The sequence below is a fragment of the Balaenoptera physalus genome (assembly GCF_965194825.1).
Source record: "Balaenoptera physalus genome assembly, chromosome: 8".
NCBI classification, from domain to species: Eukaryota; Metazoa; Chordata; class Mammalia; order Artiodactyla; family Balaenopteridae; genus Balaenoptera; species Balaenoptera physalus.
This window is the reverse complement of record NC_138887.1, coordinates 87,378,762-87,403,478: the sequence shown is the minus strand read 5'-3', so window position 1 is coordinate 87,403,478 and position 24,717 is coordinate 87,378,762. Positions and strand designations below refer to the sequence as shown.

At 35.4% G+C, this 24,717-nt stretch overlaps 1 long non-coding RNA gene across 1 annotated transcript in view; it reads right to left on the bottom strand.

Annotated features, from left to right (window-relative positions):
* Window positions 1-24,337, bottom strand: part of LOC309665752 — a 280,938-nt gene extending 256,601 nt beyond the window's left edge. Inside the window, exon 1 of the long non-coding RNA XR_014266658.1 lies at window positions 24,018-24,337. This is a non-coding gene — a long non-coding RNA (uncharacterized lncRNA). The remainder of the gene's footprint in view (window positions 1-24,017) is intronic.
* Between the last annotated feature and the right edge of the window lie 380 nt (window positions 24,338-24,717).

Genomic DNA, 24,717 nt, shown 5'->3' with positions numbered 1-24,717 from the left:
TGCATTTTTCCCTAAATTTATAAGATATTTCTTATTATTGCTGAAAATTTAGAAAACTCAGAGAGCACAAAGAAAAAAGTGCTCTATAATCTTACTTTCCCAGAGGAAACCAATGATAATAACATTTTATTACATTTCCTTTCTATCTTTTTTGTATGCATTGACACATACTTTGAAAAAAGATTATGCTGAATATGCTTCTTAGAAATCTGTTATTTTTACATACTATATCATAAGTATTTTTGTACTCTAGTCAATGTTTTCCCACAGGATCATTTTTCATGGCCTTGTGTTAATTGTATGGTTGAAACAATTTTGCAAATATCCAACAGTTGGCCATGTAGATTGCCTATACAGTCTCTATATTATCAATTGTGTTGCAATGACATCCTTAGAAATACATCTTTTCCTACATTCATGACTATTTTTTTAGAAATAGAATTGCTGAGTCAAACAACAAACCATTTTTAAGTCCTTTGATACCCATAACCAGTTTACCCTCAGACAAAAGAAAACAAGAATTGCCCTCTGGAACTAGAATACCTCTTCAGAATTGTCCTGAGTTGGGCTGAGATGCTTAGGAATTTATGCATACACACTGATCAACCACTGGATGTGGACCATGTAAGGAAGGAATGTTACTTTGGATGAGGCCTTCTTCTGCTAAGGCAATCCTCGAATCCCTGCAGATAAGACAGCCCCAGCAACTGAAACAATAATGCTTCACTGAAGGAGGATCTGAGCCTTGCATAATGTGCCCCCACACTGACATCACCAGTACTGTATGAGAGTGCCTGGTTCACCTCACTTTGATGCCACATGCTATCATTAGTTATTTCATCTTTGTTGTTTGAAAGGTGAATAATGGTGTCTTGTTTGTTGGCGATTTTTAAATTTTTTATGAATTGCCTATTTATGGTATTTGCCCATTTTTCTATACGGGTGATTTGCCAAGGGGGAGGTTGATTTGTTCTTTTTTAAAAAGCTCTTTGTATACTAAGAATATTAAACCTCCCATAAACAATGCAAATATTCTTTCTCAGTCTGTAATATTTATATTCGATTTTTAATGGTATTTGACAACAGAAGCTTTTAGTTTATATGGTCAAATATTTTTATGTTTTTTCTTTATGATTTCTGACTTGAGAGTTATGCTTAGAAGGATCTTCTCCACCCCAAGATTATATCAGTATTGATCTGTATTTTATTAACAATTATATATATACATATATATACTATATATGTATATAAATATATAATGTTTAATTTATCTGGAAATTCTTGGTGTATACATATATAAGGTAAGGAAATTATCTTTTCCCAGTCAACTGTCCCAACATCATTTATTCAATTATCTATCTTTTCTTTGATGTTTTGAAATACCATTTTTATCATGTTCTAATTTCTTAATATACTAATATCCAATGGATTTTTAATCACTGTAAAATGATTCTTGAAAAAATGCTCTCCAATGTGTGACACTGCATAGGATGGTGCTGTATATAAACATTTTAGTCAAAGTTTCCTACCATTTCTCAAAAAAGAAAAGTTTGATATAAGGAAATTAAACTAAATATTAATAGGAACACAATTTTCAATTTTGAATGATGACTTTTAATTATGTCCAGCAACTGCTTTACCTATAAAATGCTAATATTATTTAGAATCCTTGTACACCACTTAGGCACATTTTGTTTAAACAGCTGAGATGATTCTCTATTACTCCAACCCATGAGATTAAATCCTATTAAAAGTAATTCACATTAGCATCATTAAGAAGATAATCCTATTTGGCCTATATACAGTTCATTTCTTTCTTTCCTCTTTTCTTTTTTTTTTATAACAATGCAACTTAGCTGTGCGTTTCTTTTCACTAAAAAAGAAACAGAAAGATAAAGGTGCTAATCTAGAAAATACTGTCTCTATCACTCTCACTGCTTTTACATCAAGCATTCAGAAGTGTGGTTTTCATTGCAGCCTATCTGTATACAATAAATTAGATAATAAAATGGAAGCAAGACATCATTTAAAAAAACAATTTAGCTACTGAAATTCTATCCCGTGAAGATAGTCACACTCTGCCTTTTACCTAAATAATGATGCTCAGTCTACTTATATTTTGAATGCTTCAGTTGCGGGGGAAGAACTCTGACCTCATGCCTTGGGTCACCTGGAGGAGTCTGAGAGGTGTCACCAATCTCTCAAATGTCTCATGGTTCCTCAGTGAAATGAAAAATTATTCTGGCCCACTCTACTAAAATATTAACTCTGCAGTTGGTTCAATATTAGCGCTCTTTACCCAAATAAAATGTAATTCCCAGTGCAATAAATTCTTAAAATGAAATTTAAAAGATGCTTCAGATAGGCTTGCTTAGTACTTTTACTTCTGTGAAAATTTGTGGGATAATCAAGTCCATATTTCCACGTACATTACACCAGCTCCTGTCTACATTATTGCATGCCAAGAATACATAACTGAAATCATATGGAAATCTCCACAAATGATACGGTGGTTATCCGGTGGGAGGGGTGCAGGAATGAAGAAGAGAAAATTTGACCAATTACTTTCAAATAAACTGAAATGTCTTTATTTGCATCACAGACAGAAGTATGGTGCTGGTAAAGGCACAAGATGAGACGTCAGCTCTGAACTCAGGCATCTTCTTTCCCGTTCCCCGCCCTCCCAAGCAGCCCAAAATTCACCCCCACAACACACACTTGCTTCCTCTACTTTTGTATAAAAAGGAAGAAGCTTTCTCCTGCAAAAACCTGTCCTTCCTGTGTGCTCTCCACGGTGCCTCAGCAAGGGACTTACTCCAATATTTATTATCTCTTCCTCCTCACCCTTCTCTCTTCATGAGCTTCCTGCTTTTGGCCTATAATACTCATGCCCTCACTTCTTCTAGTTGATCACGTATTATTTCTCTCCTTCAAGCTTCTGTATTCTGACTCATTTTCTCACCTACTTTTTCTTCAATTCACTAAAATCTGTCTTCTGTCTTTAGCACACCACTGAAACTGTTCTTGCTAAAGATCTAATTACCAAGTCCAATATATTATTTTCAGCCCTTGTATTATCTGTTCTCTTTGTTACATTTAACACTGGTAACTACGTGTTTCCTAACATTTTCTCCAACCTCTCTATAATGACTCTCATCCCTAATTCTTTGGCTTCGCTCACTGCTCAGCTGCTTAGATGATTCTTCTTCTTCTACCTGCCCTTCATATTGTAATGTCACTGAGGTTCTTGTACCAGGCACTATTTTCTCCTACACACATTCCTGCCATCTATTCCATGATGTCAAGCAGCTGTACACTTATGAATCCCAAATCTCAAAATCGAATCCAAATCTATCTCCTAAGCCTTAGACTACCAAATAGCTCCACAAGAGAGTTGATTACCTGCCCATTTGAGTCTACATGAAGATGTAACAAACTATGCAGTTTTAACTCCATAAGGTATAGAATTCAAAGTATAGGCACCTAATTCATGTCATTAAATTCATAATGCTAATGTGTGTCTCGCTGTAACAGGAAAAAATGCTTCTCCTACTCTGAAGAAGAGATTTTTTTTTTTTTTTTTACTCTGCCTAACACCACACAATTACTTTGACTTAAGGGAAACAGAACATAAATAAATGGTGATGTGAGATAATACATACAATTTAATAATTGAAGATAATTTTTTCCAGATGCATTAGGTAGGAGCTCTCATTTGCATATTTTTCCAATTGCTATTTTCAGCTTTCTTAAATTGGTAGGGTCACCTACCCTACCCTTGATAATAATACACTATGTCTTTAATGTATATGAGTATAAATGTTTGAATTAGTTAAAATGTCACCAAAAGACCAGATTCTGTCTTGTAGATAATAGGGCTTGAGATGACTTCATTATCTAAAAATAACCAAACACAGTAGAGTTTACTGCAACAAAAATTGATATACAATTCTCCATAAATGTACTGTGCAGGAGCCTTAGATGTTGATCATGCCTTCTTGGTATAAATGAAGGCTGAAAGTATCTTTGGAAAACATAAATAAAATCATATCACTCTCCTGCTCAAAACCCTCACTCAGAATAGAATCCAAAGCCCTTGTAACAGCCTACAAGGCTCTACACAATCTGCACCACTCACTCCCGTCATCCCATGCCACCTCCAGCGTCTCATCTCCTACCATTCCTTCCCTAAATCTGTGTTCCAGCCTAATTGACTTCTTTGCTGTTCCTGCAACAGACCATGGACATGCTCTCCTAAGGGCCTTGGCTCTGCCTAGAATGTTCTTTCCCCAGATATAGGTAAATCTTCTCTACTTCCTACATCTTTCTGCAAACCAAGGTTCAAATCCCAGCACCACCCACCACTATTTCTATGACTCTACCATGGTTACCTATCCTTTCTTCTATCCCAGTCTCTTTTTCTGTAGATATGAAATAATACCACATACCTGGGCCTTTTTTCTCATGGTTCTCCTTGCTCAATAACCATTACACCCAGATTTCTGCTTAGGTCTACCTCATTTCCTTCAGGACTCTGCTTACATCTTTTCTTTATCAGAAACCTTCTTTGGTCATCCCATATAAAACAGCATACACATCAACCCCTTTGTCTTCCATCTCACTTTACTCTGCTTTATTTCTCTTCAGAGCACTTTTAACCACCTCCCATATTATCTACTTACTCATTTGCTTATGGTCTGTCGTTCCCTCACTAAAACAAAAAGTTCCTTTTTGATACTTTCATCTGTTTTGTTCACTGTTGTAACCCAGCATCTAGAATTGTGCCTGGCAAATACTCAGAGGTTAACAAATACATATTTGTTGAAAAAGTTAAAAAATGAAAGAACATGCATTTCACTCAAGGTGAATTCATTCTGAAAATTAATCAGAGGGATTATTTCTGAAATACTACATGGCTTTCAATATGACCTAAGTTTCTCCTATATTACACAATATATATATATGGAGAATGGTAGCCTTTACTTCAGCATGATTCACACTATGTATGCTCACAAGATAAACTACGGATGTAGCAAAATAAACACCAATCTAGATAATGCTGGCCCTCAGAGTAATTACAGAGTAGTTCAGAAATAATACATTTTAATCATCTGCAATAATGAAATTATCTAACAACCTTCTGAAACCTCTACTCCATCTGTGTGTGTGAATGGTTTGGGGCATTAAATCCAAACTGAAGGATATCTGATATGATTATAAAAGCCAATGCAGGGATCTGCATTTATTGGCTCAAGAACCAAAAGGATCATAGTTCCCATGCTAAGACCAGTTTTATTTCTTGTCAGCAGGTCTATTCATTGTTTTCCATGAAGAAGCCCTAAGAGATTACATATCTTTAAGTAACAGACTCATTTTAATGAACTCTTTTCCATATTTAAAATGGCCCTACTACGTATGTCTGCATCAAAGAGCCAAAGGAATTTAATCATCTCCAAGATTACATGCAAATGCAAATTTTTATGTTGGGGATTCTGTTTTATATTGGAAATATATCCTTCCTTGAGACCATTTCTTTCTCTGGAAATCATTCCTTGGCTAAAACAATATGAATTCCCTAGCTGCTTTCTCAAGCAGCAAATATATAAAGTTCAAATTAAATAGTGTAAAAAAGACCAACTTTATTAGATTATTAAAATAGATAACCTCAAAAATAGATTTTCTGGTAAAATGCTAAAAAAAATTTATATTAACTAAATCTATTAACTAACATACATTAAATTTTTGTCATGTTATTTTTTTCTATTCAGTGTAACTATGGGTATATCTCACTTTATTGCACTTCACAGAGAGTGCATTTTTTTTTACAAATTGAAGCTTTGTGGTAATCCTGCCTGGAGCAGTCTATTGGTGCCATTTTTCCAACAGCATTTGCTCATTTCATGTCTCTGTGTCACATTTTGGCAACTCTCAGTATATTTCAAACTTTTTCATATTAATATACTTGTTTTGGTGATCTGTGATCAGTGATTTTTGATGTTACTATTGTAATTGTTTTCAGGCACCACAAATCACACCCATATAAGACAGTGAACTTAACTGATAAAATGTTGTGTGTGTTCTGACTGCTCCATTGACAGGCTAATCCCATCTCTTTCCTTCTCTTCAGGCCTCCCTATTCCCTGAGACACTATAATATTGAAATTAGGCCAGTTAATAACCCTACAATGGCCTCTAAGTGTTCAAGTGAAAGGAAGAGTCAACCAATGTGACAAACTTCATTGTTGCTTTATTTAAGAAATCACCATAGCCACGCCAACCTTCAGCCACCACCACCCTGATCAGTCAGGAACTAGCAATAAAAAGGCAAGACCCTCCACCAGCAAAAAGATTACCACTCACTGAAGGCTCAGATTATGGTTAGCAATTTTTAGCAAGAAAGTATTTTTTAATTAAGGAATGTACATTTTTTGACACAATGCTATTGCACATGTAATAGACTACAGTATAGTGTAAACATAACTTTTATATGCACTGGGAAACCAAAAAATTCATGTGAATCCTTTTATTGTGATATTCACTTTATTGCAGTGGTCTAGAACCTTAGTATCTCCAAGGTATGCCTTTATTCAAAATCTTTATAATATATTGCAAGATTCTAAAGGAGTAGCTTAGGATTGGGTATTTTACAATAGGCTTAGTCTGTAAAGAAAATATAGGAAAGAAAAAAGATTTTCATAATCACATAAAATAGAGCAATATAGTATAGCTGCAACTCTATACTATATTAATATATACAATATGTTTCCAAACTGCTATGTCTGTATGTAAAGTTGGCTTTTACAGTATGAAGCCACTGTCAAACAAATCACTTTTATGCTGAAGATGGTGTAGAGAAAATAAATCAAGCCCAAATCAAATGAAACTCTATTCCATTCTTTCCCTCCAGGAATATCAGAACTCATTTAACTCTCCATTTGTCCTAATGAAATCTTCTGCTGTACTCATAATGCAGGTGAGCTGAGCAGCATCCCCAATTTGATCTGCTCTCACAAACCAGAACAAACTACCAGAGTGGTGAAACAGAAAGCACTGCAGATCTGGTTACACCCTGGCTCCTCAGCCAACTATATGGTTTGATTCTGTTTTCTCAACCCAAAACACACCACCAGACATGGACCTGCCCACCAGAAGGACAAGATCCAGCCTCATCCACCAGAACACAGGCACTAGTCCCCTCCACCAGGAAGCCTACACAACCCACTGAACCAACCTTAGCCACTGGGGACAGATACCAAAAACAACAGGAACTACGAACCTGCAGCCTGCAAAAAGGAGACCCCAAACACAGTAAGATAAGCAAAATGAGAAGACAGAAAAAAACACAGAAGATGAAGGAGCAAGGTAAAAACCCACCAGACCTAACAAATGAAGAGGAAACAGGCAGTCTACCTGAAAAAGAATTCAGAATAATGATAGTGAAGATGATCCAAAGTCTTGGAAATAGAATAGACAAAATGCAAGAAACATTTAACAAGGATGTAGAAGAACTAAAGAGGAACCAAGCAACGATGAAAAACACAATAAATGAAATTAAAAATACTCTAGAAGGGATCAATAGCAGAATAACTGAGGCAGAAGAACGGATAAGTGACCTGGAAGATAAAATAGTGGAAATAACTAGTGCAGAGCAGAATAAAGAAAAAAGAATGAAAAGAACTGAGGACAGTCTCAGAGACCTCTGGGACGACATTAAATTCACCAACATTCGAATTATAGGGGTCCCAGAAGAAGAAGAGAAAAAGAAAGGGACTGAGAAAATATTTGAAGAGATTATAGCTGAAAACTTCCCTAATATGGGAAAGGAAATAGTTAATCAAGTCCTGGAAGCACAGAAAGTCCCATACAGGATAAATCCAAGGAGAAACACGCCAAGACACATATTACTCAAACTATCAAAAATTAAATATAAAGAAAACATATTAAAAGCAGCAAGGGAAAAACAACAAATAACACACAAGGGAATCCCCATAAGGTTAACAGCTGATCTTTCAGCAGAAACTCTGCAAGCCAGAAGGGAGTGGCAGGACATACTTAAAGTGATGAATGAGAAAAACGTACAACCAAGATTACTCTACCCAGCAAGGATCTCATTCAGATTTGATGGAGAAATTAAAACCTTTACAGACAAGCAAAAGCTGAGAGAGTTCAGCACCACCAAACCAGCTTTACAACAAATGCTAAAGGAACTTCTCTAGGCAAGAAACACAAGAGAAGGAAAACACCTACAATAACAAACCCAAAACATTTAAAAAATAAACCAGAGGGCTTCTAAGGGTAAAGAAGAGAGAGATAGTTTGTTTCTTCAATGATTGCAGCAATAACGTTTCTCTAAAAGTACAGAAGAGAATTTTAGAGCTGTTGAGATCTAGAGTTTGTTAAAGTGGGAGATTTGATGCTGTTGTCCACTCCCTGCTTCCAGAACTTTTATCAAAGTTTTTGTTATAAAATCTGATGATGTCATACCTCTGGTTAAAAGTTTTTGTTTGCTTCTCCACTCGCTTAATGGCTGATGTGGACATCCTTATACTTAGCACTAGAGACAAAGATCCATGCAATTCGGTCCACTGAACCACTGGTGCCCCATTCCCTGCCATGCCTTTCATTCTTTTCATACATCCCAGCAGACGATATCCTAAAAAGTTCTACACATCTGTACATATGGTTCCGCCACCTTCAGTGTCCTTATTCCATTTTTCCCTTGGCAAACTCGCACCTAGAGGGATGGTCCCCATTGAGTACTTACAACTATTTATTGATATTTCTATCACAACCTTTATTACACTGTACTGTAATTTCCCTTTTAAAGTCTGTCTTACTCACTAAACCATTTCTTTTTGTGGGAAAGAGATCATGTCTTACTTATCTTTGTGTTGCAAGTGCCTAGTAACACGCTTGGCATGTAATCAGTGTTCTACAAGTATTTGCTTTATATGGAACTGTATAGATTTAGGCAATGAATAGTAACTGCTATGAGCTAGCTCAGTTGCTGCCTGATGTTAATACAGTGATCTGAAAACTACAAAAACATCCCCAGCATACATAATATTCCTCCTCATAACAAGTATAAGAGTGAAAGGTTTCCTCAGTCAGAAAAAAATTAGCACATCCTTCACTATGCATTTTTTTAAAAGAGCAAAGAGTAGTTATCAACAGAAATTTATTCATAAACACTTTTGTTTGTTCCAAATGGATGAAACAACTTTACAGAGCATGCTGAGTTATGAGAAATTTGGAAAGTTTGAGAGATCAGTTTTCCCCACAAAAAATCTGTCTCAGGACATCCTTTGTCACTTGCAAGCTCCTTTGAGCCTCACCATTTGCTTGCATATGAGGTTAAAATGTAACTGAAAAGTCTCTCTCTGCAGTTAATAAACGCAAGTAAAGACTGGCTGGTGATTAGGGAAAAAATGACTATAAATCTGGTGTGTTGAAATTTATTGACGCATACTGTTAATTATTGCAGTAGTAGGAGCAGCAGCAAACTATTTTGGGAAGAGCATCCTATAAGCAAAAAGTTCTTATTCTGAAATGGCTCTGCAAAATCAAAATAGATGATTTTTAGAGAGCCCAGAAATAAGTCAATGCATCTACAGTCAACTATCTTCATCAAGGGTGCCAAAATGAGGAAACAACTGTCTCTCCAATCAATGGTGTTGGCCAAACTCAATATCCCCATGCAGAAGAATGAAATTGGACACTTATCTCACACCATATCAAAAAATAAATGCAAAATTGAATAAAGACCTAAACCTAAGACCTAAAACTGTAAAACTACTAGAAGAAAACATAGGCAAAAAGCTTCTTGATGTTAGTTTCAGCAATGATATTTTGAATATGACACCAAAAACACAGGCAACAAAAGCAAAAGTAGACAAATGACATCGCATCAAACTAAAAAGCTTCTGCAGCTCTCAGCCTTAGCACCATCTTCTTAGAAACCTTTGCATCATGACAGCTAAGTGGAGGGAAAAGCAAATGCACAGGCTGAAGTGCAAAAGAAGAAAGATGAGGCAGAGCTCCAAAGTAAACTGCTAGCCTATGCACCTATGGAAGAGACAGGAGCAACAATATGGAAAGGTGGAGGCCAGGGACACAGGTAGAAATTTTTGGACTGGATGCTACTATCTAGAATTGTCTCATTGAATCTAGCACATCCACTGCCATCTGATCATTGTGACCACCTCTGAAAGACCTACCTTGCTCATACCAAAACAGTCCCTTTTGGTCCTTTGCTCTGAACTTGGTGACATTCTGGGCTACTTCTGTTCTCAGTTGTGGCTGAATATAACATGTGTACAATAAATCATCTCTTCTGCTGCCTTAGCTGAAGAATAAATAAATAAATAAATAAGCTTCTCCACAGCAAAGGAAAAAATCAACAGATTGAAAAGTCAACCTATAGAATAGAAGAAAATATTTGTAAACCATATATCTGATAATGGATTAATATCCCAAATATGTAAGGAACTCATCCAACCCAACAGCAAAAATCAAATAACCCAATTTAAAATGGCAAAAGGCCTGAATAGATATCTCTCAAAAAAGACATACAAAAGGCCAACAGATATATGAAAAGGTGCTCAACTTCACTAATCATCAGGGAAATGCAAACCAAAACCACAATGAAATATTACTTCATACCTGTTAGAATGGCTATTATCAGAAAGATGAAAGATATGTATTGGCAAAGATGTAGAGAAAAGTAACCCTTGTATGCTGTTACTGAGAATGTAAGCTGGTATAGCCATTATGGAAAACAGTGTGAAGGTTCCTCAAAAAATTAAAAATAGTACTAACTTATGATCCAGAAATCCTACTTCTGGCTATATATCCAAAAAAAAGAAAGAAAGAAAGAAAGAAATCAGTATCTCAAAGAGGTATCTGCACTCCCATGTTAATTTCAGCATTATTCACAATAGCCAAGATATGGAAACAACCTAAATGTCTGTGAATAGATAAATGGATAAAGAAAATGATGTATGTACATACAATGGAATATCATCATTCGGCCTTTAAAAAGAAGGAAATCCCACTATTTGCAGCAACACAGATGAGCCTGTAGGACATTATGCTAAGTAAAATCAGTCAGATGCAGAAAGACGAATATTACATAATCTCACTTATATGTGGACTCTAAAATAGTCAATCTCATGGAAGAAGAGAATAGAATGGTGGTTACCAGGGGCTGGGGTAAGGGGAAAATGGAGAGATGTTGGTTAAGGAGTACAAAATTTCAGTTATGTAGGATGAATAAATTCTGGAGATCTAACGCACAACAATGTGACTATAGTTAACAATACTTTATTGTATACTCAAAATTTGCTAAGATGATAGACTTAAAGTGTTCTCATCTCACACACACAGTAAAGAAAATGGTAATTATCTGAGGTGACAGATATGTTAATGATCTTGATTGTGGTGGTAATTTCACAGCATATATCTTATGTATATCAAATCATAATTGTATACCTTAAATATATACAATTTTTAATTTTCAAATATATCTCAATAAAAAATCAAAATGAATTCTATATCATTTTTTTGGTCACTTCCTAAACAAAGACAGGAGAATTATGTATATTATAAAAGTCAGCCTTTTACAGTCTTTTCAATATCTGAATCAATTCAATCTACTAAAAATAAATGTTTTCCTATTAAAAACTCCTATATGGACTGCATGTGTTACAATGAACATAATGTCTATCTAATAACTTACATTTATTGAACACATACCATGTGCCAGGCCTAAATTGCGTGTCATGTAATAACTCAATCAACATAACAATCTTCTAGGTAGGAATTATGATTTTAATTTTTCACTTGAGGAGACTGAAGCACAGAGAGACTACATAATTTTTCATATCACCTGACTTGTTAGGGTCAGAGCTACATTACAAATCCAGAACCAACACTTGTAATCGTATCACCCCATTCTTCAACACTGGACTACACTAACTTCTATACAAGGGCAATTTTAAAAAGTAAATAACTTTAATTGGTGATTTTTTTCCTGATAATAAAAGTGAATCATGTTCACTGGAGAACATTTTTGTAATCAAAAATGTAATAAAATCATATTTTAAAAGAAAGTAACCCAAAGAGGTTGAAATAGTACAAATTGTACCAGTGTGGCAATAGAATTAACTGTGGAATTTTAGGACCCACAGAAAGAGAGCAGCAGACCTCATTATTAGTTTGTGAGTCATGCTCCATTCTATAGATGACACTCTTCTTTTTTTTTAAAATTAATTTATTTATTTTTTATTTATTTATTTTTGGCTGCGTTGGGTCTTCGTTTCTGTGCGAGGGCTTTCTCTAGTTGCGGCGAGCGGGGGCCACTCTTCATCGCGGTGCGCGGGCCTCTCACTATCGCAGCCTCTCTTGTTGCGGAGCACAGGCTCCAGATGCGCAGGCTCAGTAATTGTGGCTCACGGGCCTAGTTGCTCCGCGGCATGTGGGATCTTCCCAGACCAGGGCTCGAACCCGTGTCCCCTGCATTGGCAGGCAGATTCTCAACCACTGTGCCACCAGGGAAGCCCTGACACTCTTCTTGATAAGAAAGTAGCCATGACCTCAATATCATGTGATATTTTATGGATAGGTCCAGCTCCAACACCAAAAAATAGGGCATCAGTGGTCAGAAACATCTCTCTATAGTTACTGTTCTTTACTATGATTCACAAGAGTATAAATGCTTGATATAATGGAAGGCATTTTTGTGTCAGCAAAGCATGTAATGACTTTTTCTGGTAGGTTCCTCAATTGCTTCATTTTGTTTAAGAAAAACATAGAAGGAATTAGAGTAGCCTCAAGAATGCTCAAAGTTTCTCCTGTATTTTTAGAGAAGATGCATTTTTTATTTTACATGATATAACTTGGATAGAATGAATGTAAAAATTGCTAATGCTAAGACTAGGAAAAAGATACTAGAATTGTTCTAATTACATTTTTATCTTTTTTCATTCAGATATATTGTGTATCAAATCACATAGAAATTTCTAAACTTTTCCTATGAGTTAATATGTTGGTCTTACATGAAATATGGATCTACCCTGAATGCTAGAAGCCCTCCATGAAGCACTAGAAAATTAAAGGAAGGAGCAAAACTTTAAATTTTTAGAATACTTCATATCCACCATATAGTTCACATAATAATATCAACTGGGTGTTTGTAGTGACCTCAACAACTTAGGTAAGTATCTTGTGAAAAATAGTTATAGAAGATATACGTATGTATTACGTGTTTTGAAATACTAACATAGAAAGTCATAGATATATATTCATCCATCTAACAATACAATGTTGAAGGCAATAACAGCCAGCCTATTAACATCTAGCAAGTAGTAGGTGCAAAATAAATATTACTCACTGAAAGTAGATTTTCCAAAAATGGCACTTTCATTATTCTTTATTACAAAGATTAAAATGAAACAACAGAAATTGGCATGTGTGATATTGTCAATAATCTGAAATAGATTAGAATTGACTGAATAAAACTAAAATGACATGAGGTAAAGCATCTCTTTTTCTAATAAATTAGGATGAAATCTACATCTAAATCTACTTAATGCATCCTAGGCTAGAAATGAAATAGTGGACATGAAGTGATAAATCATGTCAGTATTTTCTAGGCCTTAGCTTTTTATTTATTTTTTTTTCAAAATTTATTTATTTTATTTTATTTATTTTTATTTTTGGCTGCATTGGGTCTTCATTGCTGCGCATGGGCTTTTCTCTGGTTGCAGCGAGCAGGGGCTACTCTTTGTTGCAGTGTGTGGGCTTCTCATTGCGGTGGGTTCTCTTGTGGAACATGGGCTCTAGGCACGCAGGCTTCAGTAGTTGTGGCACACGGGCTCAGTAGTTGTGGCCCACGGGCTCTAGAACGCAGGCTCAGTAGTTGTGGTGCACGGGCTTCGTTGCTCCACGGCATGTGGGATCTTCCTGGACCAGGGATCGAACCCGTGTCCCCTGCAGTGTCAGGCGGATTCTTAACCACTGCACCACCAGGGAAGCCCTAGGCCTTAGCTTTTTAAAAAACAAAGTTCAAGTAGACCATTTGATCAGAGTCAAAGTAGACTGAAAATCAAGTGTGATGGATTTCAGCCATTAGTCATGATTAGAGCTATTAGAACAGTTAACAGAGGAAAACTTTCACATACCAAAAAAAAATCCCATAAGATTGTTGGTATCTTTTGATTTATCTGAAATCAATGCAGTAAGCTTCATCAATTATGTTGTTTTGCCAAAATAATTAATTGCAAAATGTGTCTCATCTTCAGAGAGCCTGCCATTTAACTTTCTTTATCAATCTTACCATATGCATGATGGAGAATTTAATTCTAGATGTATTCAAAAATAGTTATATAGAAATAAGTATTTTTATAAATTTCTACCTTCATCTTTGTATATGCTATAAACTGATGCCAAAATATCACAGATTGTATGTTATTTCTGAGCCTTTCCTGCTTATGTTCTCTGGAGTTCATGTAAAAGAAGTTCTTAATCTTTTAGGAATCACGGATCTTTTTAGAATATGATGATACCTATGATGTTTCCCTTTTAAAAAAAAAAGTACATATTCACAGTTTGCATCCAATTTCAGATCATCTATGGATACAGGTTAAGAACTTGTGTTCTATAACAAATACTTGATTTTTCCAGAGGGAATGTATGAAATGTGTTAGACTTCTCTAAGGAAAAATGGATCAGTGAGCTTACTGAATAGAATCTTAGAAGATTTTGGGGGGTGATTACGTACAGTACTGGAAGTGGAATTTATCCATTTATTGAGAAACATATCTCATTTCCATAGATGAATGCTTTTGTATCAACAAAAGGGTTTCCACTGGCTTATTCATCTCTTTGGCGAGATGTCTTCTCCAGGGTTTTCATCATTGTCAATTCAAGTGGCTTGGTGCTGCCAGCACAAGTAAAATGGTTCTTCCCCCCCATCCATTCATTTATTAAACAGATATTTATTGAGTGCCTGTTACATGCTAGGATCCTCCTAGAACTTTCTTTGTGTCTATATCCTCCTAGGCTTTGAAGATATAGACACAAACAAAAAAATACAAGGTTCCCACTCTCATGGAGCTTGCTTTCTAGTGGAAAGCAAGAGGAATAATAAGCAAGTAAACAAATAACCAAGATAATTTCAGATAATGATAGGTTCATGATGACCATAAATGAAGGTCATGTGATGAGTCACCGAGGTGAGGGGAAAGACTCTAGAATGTGATATTGATCTGAAATCTCAAAGGAGACTTAGCCAACAGTGGAAAGATTTAGGCAGAGAGTACCTAGCAGAGGGACCGTCAAGTAAAGGGCCCTGAAATGAGAGCATGCTTGGCCTATTCAAGAAACATAAATATGATCAGTATGGCTAGAGTATTCTAAGGGTGAGATGAAGTCAGGTGGATGGGTGGGGTGCAGATCCTGTAGGACCCTGCATATTATTAAAAGGATTCTGGATTTTATTCTAAATGCGATGAGAAGCCATTAAAGAGTTTTAAGCAGAGAAGTGACTAGCATAACCAGATTTATATTTTTTAAAGATGATTTTGTCTGATATGACCTTAGACCCAATTGTAGCCACAATAGAAAATGCAGCATTCAGGGCAGATAAATGAAAATTTCTACTACCGATACCAAGCAAAGCAAGTTACAGTTTTTAAGTAAGAAGTTACCTTATGACTAACAACCTATATATTTTAAGATTTGCTATTAACCATTAATTTATAATAATGTGAGACTTCAAAATCTCTGGTTCTATCTGTACCTTACTGAAAGCTCTAACCTTCCATTTGTCCAATAACTAATTATATTGGATAACTTCTATATCCAGGTATTGTTCTGCCTAGTGCTTTTCAAACTATCTGTGGAGAAGGACCAGTTTTTTTATTGTTGACTAATATTTTTGTAAAATACAATAAAAGTAAGTTATTAAAAATGATTTTAAAAGACAAAAACAAGCTTAATTTATTATTATCGATTTAACAAACATAAAATTACATTTCAATAGATGTAATCAGAAGAAACATAACCAAAGCAGAGAAAAAGAATTACAAAGAATTGCAAAACTAAGCATGTTTAAAAGTGTGTGCACAGGTGATTAATATAGAGAATTTCTAATACATTTGTAATTTTTTTGTCATTCCACAATAGTAACTAAAGAGTATGTGAGGAAATAGTGGCTTCCCACATTAAATACCTATTCACACACTTCAAACACCAAGATATCAGTATTTAAAGTTTTTAGTGCAATAAATGAGCTTTCTTCTTGCTTGTCAAATTATCTAATCAAGAGAGCAGTTTCTCAGAGTTATCTGAAACACTGTCTCCCGGGCTGCAGTTCTCATTTTGCCCCAAATAAAACTTTACTCACAGCTCTCATGGTTGTGCATATATATTTTTTTAAGTCAACAGTTATGGCGACCACGAATAAGGGACCCAGATTGGACTTCTCTCCTTCGCCTGAACTCTGTAAGGAACCGGAGCCTTGGTACCAGCAGAGGCTGCTTGCACCCATCTGCCTCCTCGGAGAGTCCAGACGAATCTGGACAATTCCACATGAGAAATAGGCACCATGAAGATATATGAAGCAGATTGTGTGAGTTTCTGTGCCCTTAAGTGATCCATATTTGTTGTTTTCTTTTCATCATTTTGCAACTTCGGTTAAATGAATAAGTATTGTTTCACAGTGACCTATGATCCTGTTGTGTTTTTAAAACTTTTTGATATTTTTAACCAACTTCTCAAAATCTAACTAAATTTGTTTTGGAAATTTATCTGAAATCCCTAACATCTCATATGTCTTGATACAATGTCATAATTCCAGTTATTCTAAAATGCTATATGTCACAGAAATATCCAAGTTTCCTACTAATTGCATTATACTCAGATCTTTAACCATGCTATTTTAAGTTTTGTCCTGATGCTTTTACAAAATGAAGATTTTCAAGAAGACTCATAAAAAGAACTTTTTAAACAAACACAAGTTTCTGATGGCCTTTAGATAATACCACTGAACTATGTAACAAATGACGGAAAACCTGATTACTTCATCTAAATCAACAGGAATCAATTACATGGGACTGAATGAACTGATGAATATGATTTATAACTCTATGACTTTGGGAAATATACTAGCTTTAATCTTTGTTTTTCAGAAAAACCTTTTCTCTTATGCTATGACTTACAAGTTGATAAAATATACACTTGTAAACAAAGATAAAACATTTATCTTTTTCGCTCTACCTGATCCTACCAGAATTTGGCTTCTCCAGGTGGCTCTCCTATGGACTTGATGGTTTATTGCAACTAGATTACAACTAGTTATACTAATTGTTTTAATTTGTTCTTCGTTTCCAAATTGTTTATGATTGTGTCTCCCCGCTGCATTATGACTTTGTCAATATTACTAGCTGCATTACTTATCCTGTCTATTTCATAAGATTGTTGTCTCTTACAGCACTCAGTGATAGTAACCAGGCTACTAGCCTACTGAATTCTTAGGTCTCTATGATGAGAAAAGCAGTGCTACAAAACCGCGTGGTCCCTGACATCCTTACAGCATCTCAGGGAGGTACCTGTGCCACAATTCAAACTGAATGCTGTGTTTTCATATCTGATGAATCCTCTAATATAACACGTTTAATTAACCATACGAAAAATCAGATTTTTGCCTTAAGTGACTCACTCCCAAGTCTTGATGACCTCTTAGAAAAATGGTTTGGCATGGGAAGCTCTTGGCTTAAATATTTACTTATAACTCTATTAATGTTATTAGCCATATTATTTGTATTTTGCCTGTTTTACAAGATTATTGTTTCTTGTATTACTAAATGTATGACTGAGCCTCCAACAAAAATAATGATGACTAGGCGACTTGAAGCAGTTGATAAAATATATAGTTCTGTATGCGATCAACGACTGTAATAATGTAACTCTAGATATGGGAAGATGCAACTAGGGAAAACATTTCCTGGATCAAATTAAATTAGTAAGACAGAGGATCCAGAGAATCTTTAATTATCAACAGGGCCTAATCCGAAAATTAGCACCTGGAGTGGCATATCAACAGGAATTTTCATCTGATCTGGGATGAGCCTCCCAGCACTGTGGGACAAAATTTGGTCATGAAATGTTTTCCAAATATTGGTCACATTCCTGACCAAGAGAAGGATATTTGAGAAATGAAATATTTTCTGCCATATCAATAAACAAAGGATGTCACAGTCATCAACAAATGCAGCCCTCCAACGTGAGCCTAGCTGAGGAAACTCAGGGCTGAAAAGAATACCTGCCATCTAGCAGCCATCAGATTGCAGCTGGTGAGCCCTGAGGAAACTCAGGATGTGTCAGGATACTGGCCCCAGATGGCTGAGGTGCATATCACAGGAATGATGTCAATGAGCCAAGACTCTTGCATCTTCCCATACACAGAAAAGCGCTAAATTCCTTAAACTTGAAATATCTGGTTTTCTTTAATTAACAATAATCTTTTGGCGTTCCTGACTACCTGTCTTTTGTTGCAAAACTCCTTTATATCTTGGCTTCTCCCCTCGCCTCCTCAGAGCAGTTTCTCAGAGCTATGTGAAATGCTGTCTCCTGGGCTACAGTCCTCATTCTGCCCCAAACAAAACTTTACTCACAGCTCTCACGTTGTGCATATATTCTTTTTAAGTCAACAATCCCATGAGTGTATTATTTTACACAGCCAGGCCAAAGGGGCTTTGAAGATAGAGTTAAAACTGTAAACTTTAAAATAGGGAGAGTATCCTGGATTATTCTGATGGGCCCAGTATTATTACATGAGCCCTTAAAAACAGAAGGAGGCAGAAGAGCTGTCAGAGAGATGCAACCCGGGAAGAAGAGGCAACAGAGAGTCAAAGCATGACAGGGACTTGACCTGTCATTGCTAGCGTTGATTATGGAGGAAGCGGACTATGAACCTAGGAATCCAACGGCCTCCAGAATCTGGGAATGGCTCTCAGATGACAACCAGCAAAGACACAGTCCTATAAATGCAAGGAACTGAATTCTGCCAACAACTTGAATAAGCAAGAAAACATTTTAGATCTAGAGCCTCCAGAGAGGAACAGCCTGCTGACACCGTGAGTCTAACCTGTGTCAGATTCGACCTGTGTCATTTTCTTACAACACTATAAGAAAATAAATGTGTGTTGTGTTAAACTGCTAAAAAAAAAAAAAAGAAAAATTATCTAATCAAGATCAGATTGACAACAATGTATTTCTAAACAGCTTCTGTTTTGTTTTTAATAACACTCAAAAGTAGAGAAACCAGTCTGGCAGAAGAATACTGATAGGAATGAAAAAGATTTTAAAGCAATTTTGGCAAACTCAAGATATTCACTTTTAACTTTTCTGCAAAATGAAGTGATATATTTTCAAAATTAATCTTCAATCCCTCATCATAGTCAGATATAACAAATTACTCTATAAAAATATAGCTAAAGCCCAAACTGCCTATTCCCCATTCAATGACTATAATCCTATCTTATAAATCCACTGATCATGAACTTGGATGTTGCAACAATGTCAAATTACTATAGAAGCTTCCAAACCCTTACTTCAACTTCTGCCTGTTTCTCATCACAGAAGTTACACACAGTTCTTCGACCCACACCGCTTGTGAACTATAGTTTGGGGAGCACTACTCTAGACTACCCTTTCTATGAACAAAATAAAGCTGTGTGTTTTCAAAATCAATGAATTCACTGTAGAGGGATGCTTTCTACTCATCAGTGTTATAGGTCACAAATATTAGAAATAGCAGCAATAAAAGTCAGTGTTAACTTGGAGGGATTTCTCTCCAGATAAAAAATGATTTAGGGTAATTTATGTCTCTGACTACCTGGCTTTATTTCTGATATCTGGGATTTGTTTAACACAGAGTTTCCTGCAATGATCATCTGTTTAGAAGTACTCAGATCTTTTTTCTGCTTCACTCCTCTCAAAAACAAACAACAAAGAAACACAAGAAATACATATATATTAATTTAGCATATAACACAATCTATTAGGATTTTTCAAAACTTCATTTAAAACAATCTTATAATTTCAACTTTCATTAGGTCAAATGACTATTTATAAAAATGGAATTAAAACCACTGGTTGGCTGCAGTTGGCCCATACTGGTTTAGGAGAACCAATTACGTGCATATCTTCCCAGTCAGCTTTCAGTGATATCAGGTTGGTAGTTGAAATCAGCCTTGGTGAAAGTATTTACACCATGGAGATCAGCAAACACTACTAGTCAAGGCTTTTTTTCTTTCCAGAGAGCTGGTTATTAAACATTTACAGTAATAACTGGTTGTAATTAATGTTAATTTCAAATTTCTTTAGAGTAAGAAGAATTGACAGAAATGGAATTATAAAATTTGAAGTATTTCAGGTATTATTTTCAAGATGGTCTCATTCATGGTCTTTAGCATCAGGCTAAGAACAAAAAAAAAGTCTTCCTGGATTATACAAAATAATCTGTCATTCAGGATAAATTTATATCATACATACACACACCAAATCACAAGTAAGGAAAGCAACAGGTATACAAGAAGAATAATAGTATATGTGGGTTTATGCGTGTAAAACTGTTTTCAAATGTGATTTAATAAATTATCTTTATGTTGGTCATAATACACTAGAAAAACTCCAACAATTTATTCTAGACAATAGCAAAAACTAGAGCTGATGAAAAGCTTTTCGAAACAATAGGAGAAGCACAAGTCACTGTACAGGTGAAGGCTGTATTATTGAAGATAATAATAATAGCATTATTATTTCCAATAATAGTATTAAAGGTAGACCGCATGGCTTGCTTCTATAAACAAACAAGCTACACTAAAACAAATTAAATCCAATGCTGAGAAATTATATAAATTTTTAAAACAAAATCATTTTTGAAAGAAATGGGAAAACAATAAATATAGGGATCTAATAAATGTTTGGTGAGAGAATAGATAAATGACTACCAAATAACATTTAAAGAAACGAGCGAGTTGCCTCGCTAATTAGAGTGTGGTTCCAAAGAAGTTAAGGGCAGGTTAGGTCACTCTAAAGCATGACCCTAGACTGAACACTTAGTCTGACTGAAAAATGAAAGCCTAGAGCCATAGGAGAAAGGCAGCAAATTCAATTCACTATTACGGTGAATAACCTACTGGTAACATACTAATTTCATCGCTTGTGACTCTTGGGGGCAGTGGGACAGTAGCCCAGCTTTTGATATCAGGGGTTTCATAAATCATTAACATCTATCTTGTTTCTATTCATTTCTTCTCCCGACAAGCAAAAGCACAGTGAAAACTAACTTGGAAATAAGAGCAATTCCAAACTTTAGGATAAACTATTTTTCAAATATGGTGAAAGATGTTTACAGCAAAAATGTTTAATACATTAGCCTCATCTGCACCTTGCAATATTATCTATTTAAAAGAAATCCTCTTAGGGATTGCTATCTTTTCCCTTGAATAGTTATCTTTCTATGCTATTTGAATCTGAGCTGATTTTCACAGCACAACAAAAACAGGATCTTATGGAGATCTAAATGCCACTTAAAATAATGAAATACAGAATTAAGAAGATATTCTTATCATAATATGTCTACCCTTCCCATTTTGTAAGGATTTTCTTATATTGAAAAATTTTTTTTAGTGACTAGGAATCAAAAGTCTGCTGCTTTTTAAATTATATGACAGATAATCTCTCTATTCTCAGTTTCTTGCTTTCTTTTCTCATTCAGGGAGGAAAAAGCCCCATCACAGTGCTGCTCACAAGCTACTTAATAGTCTTCTTAAGTGAGCTGTGTCAGGTGATTCCCTGTTCCCTGACACCGGCAGCCCTTTAATAACTCCCAGTGATAGCTGAGCGCCCCATGGTTTTACCAACTATATTATATCTTCCTCAAACATTTCTTACTTTCATAGACCAAATAAGGTTTATGTCAATATTAACTTCAACAATATTCGTTTAGCAGCTACAAAAATTTTTTCTTGAAATTAAAATATAAAGAATGTGCCAAATTTCAATTGATGTAAACATCGAAGAAAAACAAGATACCCTCTCCATTTCCTGATTTTTGTATTATTGATTCATTGATTCAGTAAGTTGCTGGACTTACTTTGATGAAATTTTTAAAACTGAAAATTATAATGGCAAATATGATAGTATTCTTGGGATTTTCAAAAGGCTGCATAATTATAGTCAATTGATAATAACCTCTTCATTTGAAATGGTTTTCTTGTCATAGGATTAGAACACACCTGACACTAAGCAATAGCAGTAAATAAGATCAAAGATTAATAAAAAACAATTTGTGTTCAAGTTTCAAGGCAAGCTCTCAGGCATAATTATATATTCATAAGTCATGAACTTAACTTCATCTATTTCTTTATATTTTGAGAAATAACAAAAGAAATCTCACCACATTTAATTTTTAAATGGCTGTATTTTTCCTGCATTATCATATATAATCCCCACATGAAGAATGAACTATTATTATTCCCATTTTATGGATGAAACAATGGGGGCAGGATACAAATGACTTTAAGTTTTGAAGCCAATGCTCATTTACCATTCCAAAAATCCTAGGGCCCTTGAGAATTATGCTAAATCTACTCTGTGTCTATTCTATAAATTGAAAAACAAAGCTTCGATGACAGCACATCTGTTTACAACTTGGTTTACTGAATGTTTTAAGGCCACTGTTGAGATCTATTGCTCAGAAAAAAAGATCACTGCTTATTGACAATACACCTGGTCATGCAAGAGCTTTGATGGAGATATACCACAAGATTAATGTTGTTTTCTTGCCTGCTATCACAACATTCATTCTGTAGCTCATGGATCAAGGAGTCATTCTGACTCTGAAGTCTTACGATTTAAGAAATACAGTTTATAAGGCTATAACTGGCATAAATATTAATTCCTCTGAGAGATCTGGTCAAAGTTAATTGAAAACCTTCTGGAAAAGATTCACCATTCTAGATGTTATTAAGAACATTCATAGGAAGAGGTCAAAATATCAACACTAACAGGAGTTTGGAAAAAGTTGATTCCAACTCTCATGGATGATCTTGAGGGGTTCAAGACTTCAGTGGAGTAAGTAGAAGTGTTTCAAATTCCACCACTGCAGATGTGGTGGAAATAGCAAGAGAACTAGAAGTGGAGCTGGAAGATGTAAGTGAATTGCTGCAATCTCGTGATAAAAGTTTAATAGATGAGGAAGTGCTCCTTATGGAAGAGCAAAGAGAGTTATTTCTTGAGATGGAATCTACTCCTGGTGAAGACTTTTGAAAGGACAAAAAAAAATGATTTAGAATATTATATAAAATTAGTTGAAAAGCAGAGGCAGGGCTTGAGAGGATTGGCTCCAATTTTGAAAGAAGTTGTACTGTGGATAAAATGCTATCAAACAGCATCACATGCTGCAGAGAAATTATCAGTTGATGCAGCAAACTTCGCTGTCTTATTTTAAGAAAGTGCCACAGTCACCCCAGTCTTCAGCCACCACTACCCCGATCAGTCAAGAGCTACCAATATCAAGGCAAGACCCTTCACCAGCAAAAAGATTATGACTTGTTAAAGGCTCAGATGATGGTTAGCATTGTTCAGCAACAAAGTATTTTTAAATTAAGGTATGTACATTACTGTTTTAGACATCATGCTATTGCACACTTAATAGACTACAGTATAGTATAAACATAACTTTTATATGCATTGGGAAGCCAAAAAATTTATGTTACTCGCTTTACTGCAATATTTGCTTTATTGCAGTAGTATGGGACCAAAACCACAATATCTCCAGGGTATGCCTGTAATCTAATTGATTGCATTGTACTTGACCATTTCTGAAATAGCCAATATAAAACACAACTAATCATACCAGTAATTCAGTACTTATTAGGTAAACAAAAGAAAAACTAGATCTCTTTTGTCGCACTGAAGTTACTTGCTTGCAGCTAGACTTTAAAAACTAATTTGAGGGGCTTCCCTGGTGGCGCAGTGGTTGAGAATCTGCCTGCCAATGCAGGGGGACACGGGTTCGAGCCCTGGTCTGGGAAGATCCCACATGCCGCGGAGCAACTGGGCCCGTGAGCCACAACTACTGAGCCTGAGCGTCTGGAGCCTGTGCTCCGCAACAAGAGAGGCCGCGATAGTGAGAGGCCCGCGCACCGCGATGAAGAGTGGCTCCCACTCGCCGCAACTGGAGAAAGCCCTCACACAGAAACGAAGACCCAACACAGCCAAAAATAAACATAATAAATAAATAATAAATAAAAATTAAAAAAAAAAAAACTAATTTGAAACACTTTTTATCTAATAGAAATGTATTTTCTATTATAAAGTAATTCATGCATCTTGTAAAAAATTCAGACGATATGAAAGTACATAAAGTACAAAATTAAAGTCACCTTGTAATATTAACTTTGGTTCTAGTTTTCTAGGGAAATCTTACTTTGCCCTTGTAAAGTATGTGTTTTTAGATCATCTTCTAAGTTCCTAAGCAATCATGTAATCTCAAAATTATAAATGGAAAAATCAAATTGTGATATTTAGGCAAAGAAATGCTTGTGGAGACAGAGAAAAAACAAATTCCCTGCCACTTAGCAGAAAGTTTGTATTGTTTACTCTTGCTTCTCTAACACATCTTTATTATTTCTAAATTCAATTCCT